The sequence below is a fragment of the Pongo pygmaeus genome, chromosome 8 (assembly GCF_028885625.2).
Source record: "Pongo pygmaeus isolate AG05252 chromosome 8, NHGRI_mPonPyg2-v2.0_pri, whole genome shotgun sequence".
NCBI lineage: Eukaryota > Metazoa > Chordata > Mammalia > Primates > Hominidae > Pongo > Pongo pygmaeus.
In genome coordinates this window covers 55,581,942-55,600,844 of record NC_072381.2, presented here as the reverse complement: position 1 = coordinate 55,600,844, position 18,903 = coordinate 55,581,942, and the positions used below count along the sequence as shown (strand labels likewise).

At 41.4% G+C, this 18,903-nt stretch overlaps 1 protein-coding gene across 8 annotated transcripts in view; it reads left to right on the top strand.

Moving 5' to 3' along the window:
• The window catches only part of BMPR1A (bone morphogenetic protein receptor type 1A), a 168,641-nt gene that overhangs the window by 100,160 nt on the left and 49,578 nt on the right, over positions 1-18,903 (top strand). The gene's annotated exons all lie outside the window — the stretch shown is intronic.

Sequence of the window (18,903 nt, the reverse complement as noted above, 5' to 3'; positions counted from 1 at the left end):
GCCCAGATTATCTTAAGGGTGAATTCTTTTAAACTATCCATGTCGTAGGTATGTCCAGATTTACACACGCCATTCCAGAGAATAGCAAATTAAGGAAGGTTCCTCAGTTTATTGTGACTAGTATAACCTTGGTACCAAAACCAAGCATGGCTAATATGAAATAAATTATAGACCAGTCTTGCTTATGTAAAATCTAACAAGATAGGAGCAAAACAAGTCCAGTATTATGTTTAAATATTTTATATGTATATATCTCATGTCTACAATGCTGACTGTAATACAGTTCTGACAGAGATAGCATGAGACTCCACAGGTTTAAGGGCACAGTTCCCAACGAGACTGCCTTTGCTGCAAGTACAAGTTAAAAGTTTGGTGGTCTCCAGACCACCTATTCTTCCGATTAACTGGCTGCAAATCTGGGGGTTCGCATGAATCCCCTCAAGTTTGATAGTTTATAAAGTGACTGACTGAACTTGGGAAAGCGGTATACTTAAGTTACACTTTAATTATGAAGAATACAGATCAGGACCAGCCAAATGAGATACAGGGGACTGGGAGGGTTCCTAACATGGAGCTTCTGTGCTCTCTTCTCCTGGGATCAGGGTATGTCACCCTCTTGACACATCAGTATGCTCACCAATCAGGAAGCCTACCTGAGCTATGGTGTGTGGAGATTTTATATGTAGGTGTAATGGAATAATCGGCCATGTGATTGAACTCAAACCTTCAGTGTTCTCTCCTTTCTTCCTTAGAGGCTTAGCTAGCTCAAACCCCATCCTTCTACACATGGTGGCCTTTCTGGTGAGCAGACCCCATTCTGAGTCATCTTGTTAGCATAATCTCCCCCGTTCTGAGTCAATTGTTAGCATAATCTCAGGAATGATCCATGAGGCTCCTGAGTAACAAAGGCACTCCTACTACCAAGGAAATTCCATGAATTAGAGGTTCTCTCCCAAGAACTAGGGTCAAAGACTGAATGCATTATTTATTATACAATAATGACAAATTGAAATTATCTCAGGAATCCAAGATAAGTGTGTTAATTATCATTGCTGCATAACAGTTTATCCCAAAACTTAATGACATGAAACCCTAATTTATAAGAATTCAGGAGTTGCCTAGTTGGATGTGGTTCTAATTTTTATGTCTCACAAGGTTGCAGTCAGGAAGTCAGCAGGGGATACAGTCATCTGAAAGCCTGACTCAGGGAGAATACACTTCCAAGGTGGCATACTCACATGGCGGTTGGCAGGAGGCCTCAGTTCTTCACCCCATGGGCCTTCCCATAGGCTCGAGTGTCCTCACACTGTGACAGCTGGCTTTCTCCAGATCTGGTGATCCAAAAAAAACAAGGAGAAAGCTGCAGTGCCTTTTAGACCTAGTCATTACTTTTTCCTTTCTTTTTTTTTTAATATTAAATTGAGATGGGGTCTTGCTATGTTGACCAGGCTGGTCTCAAACTCCTGTTCTCAAGCAGTCCTCCTGCCTATTCCTCCCAAAGTGCTGTTATTACAGGCAGAAGCCTGTAGTTTTTCCTTTATGCTGTTTGTTAGAAGGAAGTCACTCAGTTTAACCCATACTCAAAGGAATTAGTTTCCACCTCTTAAAAAGAAGAATATGAAAGAATTTGTGGACATATTTAAAAACCACCACAGATGGTTTATTCAATAAAGTTCTTAATATGAATTAGTATTAATTTATTAATTCATTTGCACATTGAAGGAGAAAAACTCTGTGCTCATATCACTAGATGAAGCAAAAGTACTTGATGAAATTTAACTCCATGATGAAACCTCTCAGCAAACTAAGAAGGGAACTTCCTTAATGTGATAAAGACTTTCATTAAATTTATAATTAATTTAGGAACAATTGACATACCTAATATTGAGGCTTTCTGTACCTAATATGATTCATCTTTCTATTTGTTAAACTTATTATTTTGTTTTTCAGTATTTTAAAATTGTGCTTATATCAGGATTTACATTTGGAATTACAAAATGATATAATGAAAGATGAAGACTGGAAGTCCTAGCTAGAGCAATTAGGCAAGAGAAGGAAATAAAGGGCATCTAAATTGGAAAGGAGGAAGTCGAATTGCCATGATCATATATGTGGAAAACCCTAAAAACTTCACCATAAAACTTTTAGAACTGATAAATGAATTTAGTAAGGTTGCAGAGTACAAAATCAATATACAAAAATTAGTAGTGTTTCTATACACCAATAATGAACTAGCAGAAAAAGAAATGAGAGTAATCCATTTACAAAAGCTACCAAAAAATGAAATACATTTGACCAAGGAGGTGAAAGATCTCTACAAGGAAAACTGTAAAACACTGATGAAGGAAATTGAAGCGGGCACAAAATATGGAAAGACATCCATATTCAAAGATTTGAAGAATTAATACTGTGAAAATGACCATACTACCAAAAGCAAGCTATAGATTCAATGCAATCCCTATCAGAATGCCAGTGACAGTCTTCACAGAAATAGAAAAAAAATCCTAAAATTAATATAGGACCACAAAGGACTGCAAATGCCAAAGCAGTTCTGAGCCAAAAGGACAAAGCTAGAGACATCACACCACCAGACTTCAAGATATACTGCAAAGCTCTAGTAACCAAAACAGCATGGTACTAGCATAAAACCAGACAATAGACCAATTGAACAGAATAGAGAACCTAGAAATAAATCCACATATTTATAGCCAGCTGGCAAAGGCGCCAAGAACATGCTTTGGGGAAAAGACGGTCTTCAATAAATGGTGCTGGGAAAACTGGATATACATATGCAGAGTGAAACTGTACCCCTGTCTTTCACCATATACAAAAATAAACTCAAAATGGATTAAAGACTTAAATGTAAGACAAAGGCACCAAAGACAAAGTGAATCATCTATTTTCTTTTATTATTATTTTTTGAATTATAGAGATGGGGTCTCACTATGTTGCCCAGGCTGGTCTCAAACTCCTGGGCTCAAGTGATCCTCCTGCCTTGGCCTCTCAAAGTGCTGGGATTACAGGTGTGAGCCACTAGCGCCCAGCTAAATACTGTATTTTCAGCCCATGTTTGCCTGCAATATGAAGAGATTGCTATACTTACTGAAAAGAAGAGACTGGAAGTGGTGGTTCATGCCTGTAATCCCAGCACTTTGGGAGGCTGAGGCAGGTGGATCACCTGAGGTCAGGAGTTTGAGACCAGCCTGGCCAACGCCGTCTCTACTAAAAATATAAAAATTAACCAGGCTTGCTGGCATGCGCCTGTAGTCTCAGCTACTCGGGAGGCTGAGGCAGGAGAATCTCTTGAACCCGGGAGGCGGAGGTTGCAGTGAGCCAAGATTGCACCACTGCACTCCAGCCTGGGCGACAGAGTGAGACTCATCTCAAAAAACAAAAAGAACTTGCATATAAATTGACCCATGCAGTTCTAACCTGTATTGTTCAAAAAAACCAAAACCTCCCTTAGACCTAGAATCCCACTTCTGCAAATCCAACCTACAGGTTTATCAGCCCAAACAACAACAAAAGCATCTCTTCAAGTTTATTTATTGCCGCATTGCTTATACTAAATTATTGGAAATGATCTAAAATGTCCATCAACATGGTTGTGCACTGTGGCATGCACCTGTAGTTGGGACTACTCGGGAGGCTGAAGCACTGCAATCTGATTGCACCTGTGAATAGCACCTGCACTCCAGCCTGGACCAGCATGGCAAGACCCCATCTCTAAGAAGAAAATGTTCATCAACAAGAGAATGGGCAAATATGACCATAAGATATTCATAGGATAAAACACTAGATAACAATGAAAATGAGTTAAGAAGAACTACAAGTATCTATCATGGAAATACTTCACAGTGTTATGTGAACAAAATTAAAGCATTATACATATATCTATAGAAAGTTTAACAATATGTAAGGCAGTGCTATATGTTACTTAACAATCCTTTCTTTGAAATAAAAGGCAAGTTGATGTGTGTTTAAACTAGAAATCCCAGGAAAAAATCAGAGAGGTACCTGGGCTTAAAGAAAGATGCTAAACGGGGCTGGGCACCATGGCTCACACCTGTAATTCCAACAGTTTGGGAGGCCAAAGCTGGTGGATCACCCGAGATCAAGAGTTTGAGACCATCCTGGCCAACATAGTGAAACCCTGTCTCTACCAAAAATACAAAAATTGGCCAAGTGTCGTGGCATGTGCCTGTAGTCCCAGCTACTCGGGAGGCTGAGGCACGAGAATTGCTTGAACCTGGGAGGCGGAGGTTGCAGTGACCCGAGATTGTGCCATTGCACTACCGCCTGGCAACAGAGTGAGACTCCATATCAAAAACAAAAACCAAAACCAAAACCAAAAAAAAAAAAAAAAAAAAGATGCTAAAAGGAAAGCAGGGACAAGTAAATGTCAAATCCATTTCATACCATAGAACTTCTTTTTTTGTTTTTTTTTTTTTGAGGCGGAGTCTCACTCTGCCGCCCAGGCTGGGGTGCAGTGGCATGATCTCGGCTCACTGCAAGCTCCACCTTCCAGGTTCATGCTATTCTCCTGCCTCAGCCTCCCGAGTAGCTGGGACTACAGGCGCCAGCCACCACGCCCGGCTAATTTTTTGTATTTTTAGTAGAGACAGGGTTTCACCATGTTAGCCAGAATGGTCTCGATCTCCTGACCTTGTGATCCGCCCGCCTCGGCCTCCCAAAGTGCTGGGGTTACAGGCGTGAGCCACCATGCCCAGCCTAGAACTTCTTACAACACCCTAAACCAGTACATTTCAACCTGAAAAGATGTTGTAACGCAGAATAAAGAAAATAAAGTACAGATATTTCATTCCCAAGGCGGGAAACTCTTCTAGGTTCCCAAGTTCTTGAGCTTCACGTGCATACAGCAGGAATCTGTCATCTTGAGGGAGTTCTTTCTTAAACCTATGGGTTTGTAAGATTTTAGTTTTCTATGCTGTCCTTTTTTTGGTCATGCTTGTCAGGGAAGAATTGTTAAAAATCTATTTTAACACCCTCTGCCCTTATTCAAGGCAGTTAGAGACTTAAATTTTACGTACACATACTACCTTTGAACCTTCAGTGTGTTGTTTACTGAAAGATTGCAGTTGAATTTAGATCATGCTTTGAAGTTCCCTTTGTCAGACCACATTGTTTGTACCAAAGAAAGACTGCCTTTTCTTTTTGTCTGTAATTATTTCCATAATTATTTAACTTGGTATAACATGTGGTACTGTAAAAGCATAACCCAAGTCATTGTTTGCCTTAAGCAACATTTTAGACATTTTAGATTTGGGGATGTGGTGTTTACTTATACAAGCCTTTCTTAAGCCCTTTTAATTTATATCTCAAACTTGAGGATATCCATGAAAACAGTGGAAACTTTTTCCTCACCGGATCTTGACACAAGTCAGGCATGGAAGTGAGCAAAAGGAAGTGGTGTGGTTTTTATATCATTTCAGTTGTGTTGAGATAAGGAAATGGGATAGTTTATCCACTGTACTGCTCTTTTGGGAAAATCTGGTTTGTATATAAAAGTAAAAGGAATTGGCATAACGTTTTAATTCCTTCTGGTCTATTCAGTCATTCCCGCAACAAATATTTATTTAGTATCGACTATGTGCCAAGCACTGTTCCAGGTGCTAAAAATATAAAGTGAGTGAAACAGACTAACCCTCCTGGCCTCATGGAGCATATATTCTGGAGCAGGTGGCAGGCAATAAAATACAGAGAAAAATATATCAAATTATATAGCATGACAAATGCTAAAGAGAAAGAAACAGCCAGAAAGGAGAAGAGTGCTAGGCATGGGGATGGGATTACAGTTTTAAATAGGGTGGGCAGGAAGCCTGTAAATAAGAAAGGGATTTTGAGTAAGTGCTTGGAAGGGGCAAGGCAGCAGTCCTGGGGAAGACCATTAAAGGCAGAGGGACCTGCACTTGCCAGGGTCCTGCAGCAGGACTGTGAGTGGCAGGTGCAAGGAACACCTATTAGGCTGGAACGGAAGGAGGGTGGACCACTGGAGACTTTAGCTTTTTGTCTGAGTGAGTTGGAGCACCGTTGGAGGGATCTGAATGGGGTGTGATGTGGTTTAACATGCTTTCTCTTAGGATCACTCTGGCTGCTTTGTTGCAAATCCATAGTGGGCACAGGTGGAAGCAGGAGGCCAGTTAGGAGGCACCTTCAGCAGTCCAGGCAAAGGGGTTAGTGGCTTGGTCCAGAGCGAGCAGTGGAGGTAGTAGGAAGTGTGTGGGTTCTGGATAGATTCTGCAGGTACAACCAGTGGATTTGATGACAGATAGGAAATGGAATGCAAGAAGGAAAGAGGGAGTTGTCAAGAATGACTTGAGATTTTAGGCCTAGTTACATCTGTGTAACGATATTCTAAAAATAAAAAAGATTTTAGATCTGGGACTTTTAAGATTTTAAACCAAATAAAGAGGCTGTTAACGGAGGTGGGAAAGACTTAGGATCTAGCAAATTTGGGAGGGAAGAGGCAAGGAAAGATAAGTAGTGACAAATTGTATAGTTGCTGCTAACATTGTTAAGTCAATTTTTATACTATTTGAGCTGCCTTTTTTTTTTTTTTTCCCTTTGAAACCGTCTTGCTTTGTCGCCCAGGCTGGAATGCAGTGGCACAGTCTCAGCTCACTGCAACCTCCACCTCCCAGGTTCAAGCAATTCTCTTGCCTCAGCCTCAAGTAGCTGGAATTACAGGCACCCACCACCATGCCTGGCTAATTGCTGTATTTTTAGTAGAGATGGGGTTTCACTATGTTGGCCAGGCTGGTCTTGAACTCTCTGCCTCAAGTGATCTGCCTGCCTCAGCCTCCCAAAGTGCTGGGATTACAGACGAGAGCCACTGTGCGGGCCTGAGCTGTCTTAAAAATAGCCCTTATAGCAGCCTGTGTTTTCTTTTCAGATGTTATCAAGTATCTTTTCTGGTAAGACATTTATTTGCCTTTATTCAGAATTGCTAATTTTATGCTAATCTAACCCAGAATACTCAAGTGTGCCTTTCCCTTTAATCCTCATATTAGCTATATTAGCTAGAATATTTTTGGTTGTAACAGAAAAATTGACTCTCTCTGACCTAAAAAATGGAATTTATTGGCTCTTAACTGAAGAGTTCCAAAGTAATTGAGGCTTCAAACAAGGTTGCTTGAGCGGCTCATCGATGTCTCCCGGGATCTGGCTTCTTTCAGTCTCCTGGCTCTGCCTTCTGGTTCTCCTTCTGTGCCCAACATAGCTGCCAGCAGTTTCCGGGACTGTCTTATTCATATTGAGTCTGAGAGAGTGACTTTGTCACTGCAGGGTCAGTCAAAGTCCTGAGACTATTAGACCAGCTTGCCCCTGAACTTTTTGTGGCATGGAAGATAGAATATGCTTAGTGTAGGAGCCTCTACTCCTGAGATCTTAGGGGAAATCTTTGTACCCTGAATTAAAAAAATTTTTAAAATAGTTACATAAGTGGAAATAAATGATTGATTTTTAAGAATTGCTTTTGCATTGTACAAGCACCATGGTTAACACAGCAAAAACAATTCCTTTTTAAAGCAGTCAGGTGGGAAGGGAAAAAAAGTAAAATTGTATTCATACATTAGTTTGATCAAGATAATTTTTCTTCTTAGAGATTTAATATTGTTGCCACTTGACCAGCTGGAACTACAAAGGAACCATTAGATAATAATGAAGTATGATACCCCTTTCAGCACTCCTTCTCACCTTTTTACTTTACATCTCCAGTTCTGCCTCACACAAGGTCTCTTCTTCCTCTGTGGATCCTCTGCCTGCGTGTGTCTACCTGCTAATTAGACAGGCACATGCACACTAGTTTTCCTTATCCCCAAAATTCAGTTTGCAAATGGGACCGAAGAGCTCCCTGTTCCCCTCATGACACCGACACGACAAAAAAAGTTATTCCACTAATTCCCTTGATGGTCGGTTTAGGACTTTCTGCCTCCACTATTGCTCTCGGTACTGGAATAGCAGGCATTTCAACCTCTGTCACGACCTTCCATAGCTTAATGACTTCTCTGCTAGCATCACAGACATATCACAAACTTTATCAGTCCTCCAGGCCCAAGTTGACTCTTCAGCTGCAGTTGTCCTCCAAAACCGCCAAGGCCTTGACTTACTCACTGCTGAAAAAGGAGGACTGTATATCTTAAATGAAGAGTGTTGTTTTTACCTAAATCAATCTGGCCTAGTGTATGACAACATAAAAAAACTCAAGGTTAGAGCCCAAAAACTTGCCAACCAAGCAAGTAATTATGCTGAATCCCCTTGGGCACTCTCTAATTGGATGTCCTGGGTCCTCCCAATTCTTAGTCCTTTAATACCCATTTTTCTCCTTCTTTTATTGGGACCTTGTATCTTCCATTTAGTTTCTCAATTCATCCAAAACCATATCCAGGCCATCACCAGTCATTCTGTATGACAAATGTTTCTTCTAACAATCCCACAATATCACCCCTTACCACAAGATCTCCCTTCAGCTTAATCTCTCCCACTCTAGGTTCCCACGCCACCCCTAATCCCGCTTGAAGCAGCCCTGAGAAACATCGCCTATTCTCTCTCTCCATACCACCCCCCAAAAATTTTCGCAGCCCCAACACTTCAACACTTTTATTTTTCCTATTAAAATAAGAAGGCAGGAATGTCAGGCCTCTGAGCCCAAGTCAAGCCATCGCATCCCCTGTGACTTGCATGTATACGCCCAGATGGCCTGACGTAACTGAAGAATCACAAAAGAATGAATATGCTTTGCCCCGCCTTAACTGATGACATTCCACCACAAAAGAAGTGTAAATGGCCGGTCCTTGCCTTAACTGATGATATTCCACTACAAAAGTAGTGAAAATGGTCGGTCCTTGCCTTAAGTGATGACATTACCTTGTGAAAGTCCTCTTCCTGGCTCATCCTGGCTCAAAAAGCTCCCCCACAGAGCACCTTGCGACCCCCACTCTGCCCGCCAGAGAACAACTCCCCTTTGACTGTAATTTTCCTTTATCTACCCAAATCCTATAAAACGGCCCCACCCTTATCTCCCTTCGCTGAGTCTCTTTTCTGACTCAGCCCACCTGCACCCAGGTGATTAAAAGGTTTTATTGCTCACACAAAGCCTGTTTGGTGGTCTCTTCACACGATCGCACATGAAACTAGGCAAGAATCAGTGTTTCGCTACAAATTGAGTTGACAAAAAGAAATTACCTTCCCCTGCCCCCACAAAAAAACAACCAGTGTTTCTCAACAAGGAGAGTACTGTTAGCATTTGATTCTTTATTTTGAAGGATTGTCCTTGCACATTGCATTTTCTATCCTGGTGCCTGGTCAAACCATATGTCCTGTCATATCCCAGACATTATTCCAACCAAAAAGTCACCTACATATTTTTAGATCCTCTTAGGAGGGGGTGGTAACCCAGCCACTGCTGATGCCTGAAGGGAGTGCAAAGCTGCGTTTTTGAGGAGCTGGGACTGAGACCCTGAGTAGTACGCACCACTGGGCCTAAAAGGATTCCATGGGGTTGGTTCTGGGAGTGTGGAAGGAAGCAGAGAGTGTAGATTGCTGCTGCCAATTGAATGCCGGTGGCATTCAGGCAACTGACAGGAACAGCGAACCAAATCGGGAAAAAGAAAGTCCCTTCTCCCCTCTTCCAGCTTTCTCTAGTTCCCCAGTTGGCAGAGCCTCTCTGGGAGCGAGCTGGTGAAGGACATATTGTCAGCAGCATCCCAGCTCCAGCATCAGAAAGCAGAGTCTACGGACAGAAGAGGGAGCTTTTTTTTGGCTGAAAAGCGATAGTGTAGAAAGGGACACAGTATTTTCTGTTTTTTAATCTCATTACTTTCCTGCCAGTGCCTTAACATGCAGTAACAAGTGGAATTTGGGCTTTGTCAGCAGCAAACCTGCCACTTACTGGTTGTGTTAACTTGGGCAAGTTTCTTTCTTTTTCTTTTTTTCTTTTTTTTTGAAACGGAGTCTCACACTGTCACTTGAGCTGGAGTGCAGTGGCGTGATCTCGGCTCACCGCAATTTCTACCTCCTGGGTTCAAGTGATTCTCCTGCCTCAGCCTCCCGAGTAGCTGGGTTTACAGGCACCTGCCACCACGCCTGGCTAATTTTTTGTATTTTTAGTAGAGACAGGGTTTCACTATGTTGGCCAGGCTGGTCTCGAATGCCTGACCTTGTGAGTCACCATGCCTGGCCAACTCGGGCAAGTTTTCTTAACTTTGCGCTTCATTTTTTTTTTTTTTTCAGAGTTATGAAGATGAAAAAAGATCTTACAGGGTTCAATAAAAAATAATTTCCAGTTGCCCGTTTAACATATGTGCTCATGGTATACCCGACAAAACGCTGCACTTTGGATTAGAAAACCTGGGTGTTAGTTTGTCGTATATACTAGCTACATGGAATTCAACAAGTTATTTATCTCCCTGAACCTATCTTTTCTCTGTAAGTAGGAATGATTTTACTTACTGTAAGGATCGCAGAGATGGGATAATGCACGTAAAACTAATTTGTAAGTTATAAAAATGACAGTGACGATGGGATGCTAAGCAGGTACCATTAAATACCATCACATACCTGAGTTTCTCTGATTTAATCTGCACAAAAGACCTAGATCATCTGTTTTATGCTAGACTCTGAACTCTTTACCACCACATTAAACTGTTTTTTTCTCTATTCAATTTACCAGTAAAGGTTGAGCATCCCTAATCCAAAAATCTGAAATCTGAAATGCTGTAAAACATGAAGTTTTTGAGTGTCGACATGACGCTCAAAGGAAATGCTCATTAGCTCAAAGGAAATGCTCATTAGGTGTTTTGGATTTCACCGTTTTGGATTTGAATTGCTGAACCAGTAAGTATAGATAGTGCAAATATTACAAATTAAAAAAAAAATCCAAAATCCAAAACACTTCTGGTCCCAAGCATTTCTGATAAGGAGTACTCAACTTGTACCCATTGTATGCCTATGGGGTGACCAAACCCTCTCCCCTTCCAGACAGTTCTGCAATAACTGATTCACTTCGCCTGTTTTCGGTCATTTGTGCGTGTTCTAGAGGAGAAACAGAAGACTAACACCTAGGCCTCTTAAATAGACAGCTGACAGACATTACAAATCTCTTTGAAGTACAGATAGGCCAAAGATTGCTGTATAGTACAATCTAGTTGTAATTGTGAGATTTTTGTTGTTGTTGAATACAGTTAAACAAAAAAGCTTTGGAGAAACTAGGTTAGGGAATTTGTGGTACAAAGTTGAATGATGTTTTGAAAACAGATTATCTATTTGAAAAATGTTTCAGAAACCTGGAAGCATTTCTTCTGCATCTAATATTGAGGTCCTGGTGAAGGGTATAAAACACACAGCATCAACTATATATAGTGCTATACTAGATTGTCTTGATTCTGTGGTCCTGGAAGAGTTTATACTTGTGTTGGGGAAACTATCTTGGCATAGAAGGGAAGTGAAGGTTTTGAGTGGGGCAGGGACGATTGAGCAGAAATACAAAGGTTAAATGTGGGCTTGTTTTGATTGTTAATTAACAATTGAGCACGGGGGAAAGGTAGAGTTGGAAAGTATTTTCAGGGGTGGCAATGAAATTGGTAACTTCAAAGTGGTGGAGACATGACAGTGGAAGTTTTATACAGTGGAATTTCCCCATCCCTGTTTTAGGTCATCACTTAGTTGCATGGTTGGCTCTCTTTGCTCCTGGCCCATGGGCATTATTGTAAAACTTTCTAAAAGACCCTGTTATGAATGTCTTACCCATAGCAAGATCTGACAGTGTGGACGCCAAGGCAGGCATTTCGGTAAGATTTCTGTGTATTACCTCAGATACACTCAGACAACTCTTTAAGCAAGTTATTTTCTTCAGGGTTTATGTTTAGATTTGCGGGATATTGTTTTCTACACTGATGTAAATAACTGCGAGTGGTGTTGCTCCGGTTGTACATGTGTGTATTCGTCTAAGGATTGATGGGGAGGAGTGTAGACATCGGGAAGGAATGGATGAGTTGCTTGTTAAGGGAAAAGATGATATTCTTATGCTAATCCAGGCCCTGGATAAGGAGCAGAGCAGCCATGCGAACAATGGCCTTGGAGCCAGCAAGTCTGCAGTGAGTCTATTCCTTCTCAGAAAGCTTGTCAGACCCGGCGCCTGGAGCTGCCTGGGGGGAGGGACCCCTGGAAAGGGGAGTTTTCTCCTTGCTATTTTATGGAATTGGCTGCTGGCCAGCTTGTTGGAAATTCCCAAACTTCTCTACTAGAAAGTGAAAATTAACGGTGGGGGGCTTAACGGGAAGAGGAAAGAATGACTTTAGTCTGTGTTTTCAACTGACTTCAGCCTTTTCCTGTTTTTTTTTTTTTTTTTTTTTTTTAAGTTCCAATTGAACTGTTGGTTCAGTTGTCTTGCTGTTTGAGGAGTTTTAAAATCTTTTACTTAAAAAAGAAATTATTTATATTTGAGTAATTCTGCCTTAATGTTATTTTCCTGAAAAGAAACAGTACCAGTCTGTGTATATAGCAAGGGCAAGTAAATTTATTTAGATGCCCATTTCGTCTAACTATTCAATAGCTTTTAAATGCCAGCATGATTAAAAAATTTTGATTAGGCAGCATGTCAAATATCTGCATCTCCTTATATTCTTCACTTTGCAAGATCAGATATTTTTAATTTAATATAAAAATTCCGATGAATCATTTAGGAATTTAAAAAATATATTTTATCGTTAGATGTTATAATTATATAATTTTAAGAATGATTGTGGCCAGGCGCGGTGGCTCACACCTGTAATCCCAGCACTTTGGGAGGCCGAGGTGGACAGATCGCCTGAGGTCAGGAGTTCAAGACCAGCCTGGCCAACATGGTGAAACCCCGTCTATACTGAAAATAGAAAAATTAGCTGGACGTGGTGGTGCGTACCTGTAGTCCCAGCTACTCCAAGGCTGAAGCAGGAGAATCGCTTGAACCCAGGAGGTGAAGGATGCAATGAGCAGAGGTTGCACCACTGCAGTCCAGCCTGGGCGACAGAGCAATACTCTGTCTCAAAAAAAAAAAAAAAAAAATGGCTGGACGTGGTGGCTCACCTGTAATCTCAGCACTTGGGGGGGCAGAGGTGGGAGGATCACCTGAGGTTGGGAGTTCGAGACCAGCCTGACCAACATGGAGAAACTCCGTCTCTACTAATAATACAAAAATTAGCTGGGCGTGATGGCGCATGCCTGTAATCCCAGCTACTCGGGACGCTGAGGCGGGAGAATTGCTTGAACCCTGGAGGTGGAGGTTGCGGTGAGCCGAGATGGCGCCATTGCACTGCAGCCTGGGCAACAAGAGTGAAACTCTGTCTCAAAAAAAAAAAGAATTGTTGAAAAATAAGGTTAATATTTTGCTATGTGATTATAGAAACAGTTAATATGAGACAAAGGAGAAGTGCTCAGTTATTAATAATTACATCTATTTGTTGAAATGTTTACTGAGATGTAATATTACTAACTCTTTTGAGTTAGTAATATCCCCATTTTGTGGTGAAGGAAACCGAGACCTGGATAGCTTAAGTAATTCCCCAAAATCACACAGCAAATAAATACTGGAGCTGATTTTTAAAAATTATTTATATTTTATTATTTTGTCAGTGAATACCACATCAATGTATGTGGTGTTAACGCCTTTATTAATGCAGTTTTTAGACGAATGGTGCTCTGGGGCCCTCCCCTCTTTTCACTCTCTTGGAAGGCCGTCTGCAGAGTCATAGCTGAATATTACTGTTCTTTTAGCATAACCGATTTGTATGCTCAGCCCCAAATGTGTCCTTTAAGTTTCAGAACCTAATGCCCATTAGACATTCCCTTTGGGTAATCTCAGATCTCTAAATTTGAACCTTTGATCTCTTCACTCCTGTCAAAATCACTCATTCCCATTTCAGTAACTGTTCATGCCACAGATGTGGGAATCTTCTGTGACGCCTCACTTTCCCTTACCCTACATTTAATCCATTGCTAAGTACCACTGAGTTTTTTTTTTTTTTTTTTTTTTTTTTTTTTTTTTTTGAGACAAGGTCTCGCTCTGTTGCCCAGGCTGGAGTGCAGTGGCATAATCAAAGTTCACTGCAGCCTTGAACTCCTGGGCTGAAGAGATCCTCCCACCTCAGCCTCCCTAGTGTCTGGGACTACAGGTACGCACCACCATGCCCAGCTAATTTTTTAAAGTTTTTTGTACAGATGAGGTCTTGCAGTGTTTCCCAGGCTGGTGTTAACTCCAGACCTCAAGTGATTCTCCCCCCTCAGCCTTCCAAAGTGCTGAGATTACAGGTGTGAGCCACATACCCAGCCAAAAATTATTTTTGAAGTATAGCATGAGTCCATCAACTATACCACTGCCACCCTATTCTTTTTTTTTTTTAATTCACCCATCTGCACACGGATTCTGCCCTAATCTTAACCACCATTGTCATTCTCCTAAATTTCCACAATATTCTGCTTACTCATCTGTTTGCTTTTGCCGTTATCCCCTCCAGTCCATTACATAGAAGTCAGATGATGCCCACTTAGGCTTAAATGCCAAGTCCTTCATATGCCCTTGCCTGATCTGGTCTTTGTCTTCTCTGCCTCTTCACCCTCATCTCCCACCACACTCTCTCTTATTCTCGACATTTCAGACATTGTTCTCTCTTTGCTTTTCTCTCCCTCAAGATCTTTGCCCACGGTGTTCCCTGTGCTTAGAACTTCCCGTCTTTCTTTGCCTGGCTGACTCTATTTTTCAGATCTCAACTTAAAGGTCACTTCTCAGCATTGCTTCCCTTTCCGCTCCATCTAGATTAGAGGGGGGTCACTGCCCCTATTCCTTCAGGACCTGGCACTTTTCTTCCTTTGCACTTACCATGAGTTACGATTGTGTATCATTTGTGTTTTCTTGTTTGGTGTCTTGAGTATCTTAATTGTTTTGTTTAATGACTCTGAACTCCATGAAGGCTGGGCCTGTTTGGCTCTGAACAGTGTATTCTTGGTATCTAATACAGAATCATGCATAGCACAGACACTTAATAAACATTTAGGGAATAAATAATTCAATGGCAAGAACACTGTTTCCATAGGACTCCAGCACTGGAAGGGATAACATAGATTATTCAGTCTAGGGCCAGGCGGTGGTGGCTCACGCCTGTAATCCGAACACTTTGGGAGGTTTAGGCGGTTGGATTGCTTGAGTCCAGGAGTTCGAGATCAGCCTGGGCAACATGGCAAACCCCATCTCAACTGAAAATACAAAATAGCCAGGCTTGGTGACACATGCTTGTGGTCCCAGCTACTCAGGAGGCTGAGGTGGGAGGATTGCCTGGAGCCCAGGAGGCAGTGAGCTGAGGTTGTACCACTACACTTCAGCCTGGGCAACAGAGTGAGACTCTGCCTCCAAAAAAAAAAAAAAAAAAATTTAGTCCAGTCTCCCTTTCTATCATGTTGGTCATGTCTTTGACAAAGATGCACTCAAACTTTATTCCTTATGTACTCTGTGAGCAAAGTCCCTCGGTTCTTTTGGTTGTATCTCAAGTGGAGTGGTTGCTATGTCCTTTGCATTCCTGTCATTCTTCTCTCAAGTGCTTAGGAGTCCTGGCCAGGTGGATTAAAGTAAGATGGTTGTCCTGTTTGATTACAGCAGCGTTTCCCTTCATTCTCAGACTGCATGCATGTCTTAGCAGTCGTCATCAGTACCAATATGTATTGAGCTCGTAGTCAGGGAAGATTTGATGGCTGTTCTCCATACAAGTTATCATAGCTTTTTTTGTCTATAAAAATTTCTTGCAGATTGAATTGTTATGGATAGCACCTGTTAGTGACTTCCTTTGCCAGATTGGCAAGTGTGTTGTAAACATGGATGAGAGGAGGAAACTTCTATTTAGCACCTACTATGTACCAGGCTCTCCTAAATAGTTTAAAATGTGTATTTACATTATATAATATATATAAAATCAGGCAGAGAAGTATAGGATAGTTGTTAACATGTAGAATCTGGAATCAGACCTCCTTGATTTTAATTATGACTCTACCACTTACCTGTTGTGTGATCTTTGATAAGTTCCTTAAAGTCTACTTGCCTGTTTCTTCATCTGTAAAATTAAAATAATAATTTAACCTTTAAATAAGTTGGTTGATGGTTTGATAACTTAATATATGCAAAGCATTTATGACAGTACTGGCACATAGAGGTTAATGTGTGTTAGCTATTATTTTATATGAGTTCCTTAAGTTTAAAAATATTTAAATTTATTTAATTTTTTTATTTTAAAAATTGTTTTAAATATGTGTTTGCTGTTATCTCATTTGGTTCTCAAAATAACTGTCAGTTAATAAATATCATTCCAGATTTGTTTGTTTGTTAAGATGGGGTCTTGCTGTGTTGCCAAGGCTGGAGTGCAGTGGCTCTTAACTGTTGTGATCACAGTGCATTGTAGGCTGGAATTTCTGCGCTCAAGTGATCCTGTTTGAGCCCAGGGTTACAGCTGGGATTACAGGCGGTCGCCACAACAGTTGACCTCATTCCGGTTTTAAAGATGAGGAAACTAATTCAGAGAGGTTAAGTTGAAGGCAGATCCAGAATTTGAACTTCTGCCAGGGTAGCAGGGTCGTGGATGTTTTTGCGGAAGGAATCACACACACTCCTTTCCTCTGAAAGAGAAAGCACTTAGAGTCTTGCGGCCAGCCAGCTCTGCAGGATGCCTTGCTTGTAGCTCTAATGAGACAAGGCCACATATTAGCTTTCAATAAACCGATGAGGAAACAGTGACTATGAAAGATGTAACAAGGCATAGCGGTCAGTCTCCTGCCCGAGACTGTGAGTTCCTTGCAGCAGAACTCACCATACTCGTATTTGTATTTCTGGTACCTAACACTGGGTCGGTAATATGTACTCCATATGCAGGCCAGTTGCAGTGGTTCACACCTGTAATCTCAGCACTCTGGGAGGAGGCCAAGGCCACAGGATTGCTTGAGGCCAGGGGTTTGAGACCAGCCCGGGCAACATAGCGAGACCCACCATCCCCACCCCTATTAAATTAAATAAATAAAAAAAAAAAGATGTTGTTGGTGAATAAGTGAGTAAATTAATAAGTGAAAATTTGGGGAGGGGTGGAGACCTAGCAAGGGAGGCAGGACCAAAGCAAGGGTTTCTGGCATGGTCACTGGAGAGTGGTAGCCAGTGGAGGAGCAAGCAAGAAGGGTGTGGGTTTGATTTAGACAGGTGGAGTGTGATTCTAGTAGAAATATTTAATGGGAAAATTGAAATGAGGAAGAGAGATTAGGATTGGAAATACACTGGAAACTTCTCTTGAATTGGAAACCTGGAACATATATCCTTAGGATGACAGTTGAATTATTTCAAGTTTTCAAAGAAATGCTGTTAAATCATGTGGCAAACATTATTCTATAGTTATTTTAGACTTTACATCTTTTTCTCTCAGCATTATGTAATGGGAAACAATTTTATATTACAGAAATAAGAGATTGCAGGGATTTTTAGAACTAAGCTACATATAACATACACGTATAAATGATACCTCATTGTTTTAAACCTTCTTTGCCTCAGTACTGTAAATAACTTTGGAAAGCTAATTAAAGTGAAAATTCTTACTTAGATATTATAAAATAGAAAGCTCAGGTTATTAATGTAGAAATCACACCAGGGTCATTGTGTCATAAATAAGCAAGATCTTTGTCATTCAGGAATAGTTCAAGCTGAAAGTCAATAAAATCAAACCACCTGAAATAATGGGATGGGAGTAAAGTAGAATGATATATATCTTGATACTAATTAGCCTTTTCCCCCGTTATTTATTTAACAATTTTACTTTGAGGCCTTTAAAAGTTCACTGTCTATATTAATAATCACCAAACCTTAATTGAAGAGATTATGTTTCGTGTCATCCATATTAGAAGTTCAGTTTTATCTTAATAAAGTCAAATTTGCAATATTTTAGGAAATAATTTCTCTAAGATACTGCTTTTTTCCCTCCCCTCCCCTCCCCTCCTCTCCTCTTTTTTTATGAGATGGTGTCTCTCTCTGTCGCCCAGGCTGGAGTGCAGTGGCACAGTCTCAGCTTACTGCAAGCTCTGCTTCCTGGGTTCATGCCATTCTCCTGCCTCAGCCTCCTGAGTAGCTGGGACTACAGGCGCCTGCCACGATACCAGGCTAATTTTTTTGTATTTTTAGTAGAGATGGGGTTTCATTATGTTAGCCAGGATGGTCTCGATCTCCTGACCTCATGATCTGCCCGCCTCAGCCTCTCAAAGTGCTGGGATTACAGGCGTGAGTCACTGCACCTGGCCTTCTTTTTTTTTTTTTTGAGATGGAGTCTCCCTCTGTCGCGCAGGCTGGAATGCAGTGGCACAGTCTGCAATCTTGGCTCACTGCAACCTCTGCCTCCTGGGTTCAAGTGATTCTCCTGCCTCAGCCTCCTGAGTAGCTGGGATTACAGGCGCCCGCCACCATGCCTGGCTAATTTTTTGTATTTTTGGTAGAGATGGGGTTTCACCATGCTGGCCAGGCTGGTCTTGAACTCCTGACTTCACTTCAGATGATCTGCCCACCTTGGCCTCCCAAAGTGCTGGGATTACAGGTGTGAGCCACTGCACCTGGCTCCCTTTTCTTTTTTTCCTTTAATGATGAAGCACACTCTTTAATTAAATATGTGTAATTTTCACCTGGCATGGTGGCTCACACCTGTAATCCCAGCACTTTGGGAGACTGAGGCAGGCGGATCACCTGAGGTCAGGAGTTTGAGACTAGCCTGGCCAAGATGGTGAAACCCCCTCTCTACTAAAAACACAAAAATTAGCGGAGTGTGGTGGCCCACACCTGTAATCCCAGCTACTCAGAAGGCTGAGGCAGGAGAATCACTTGATTCCGGGGGGCGGAGGTTG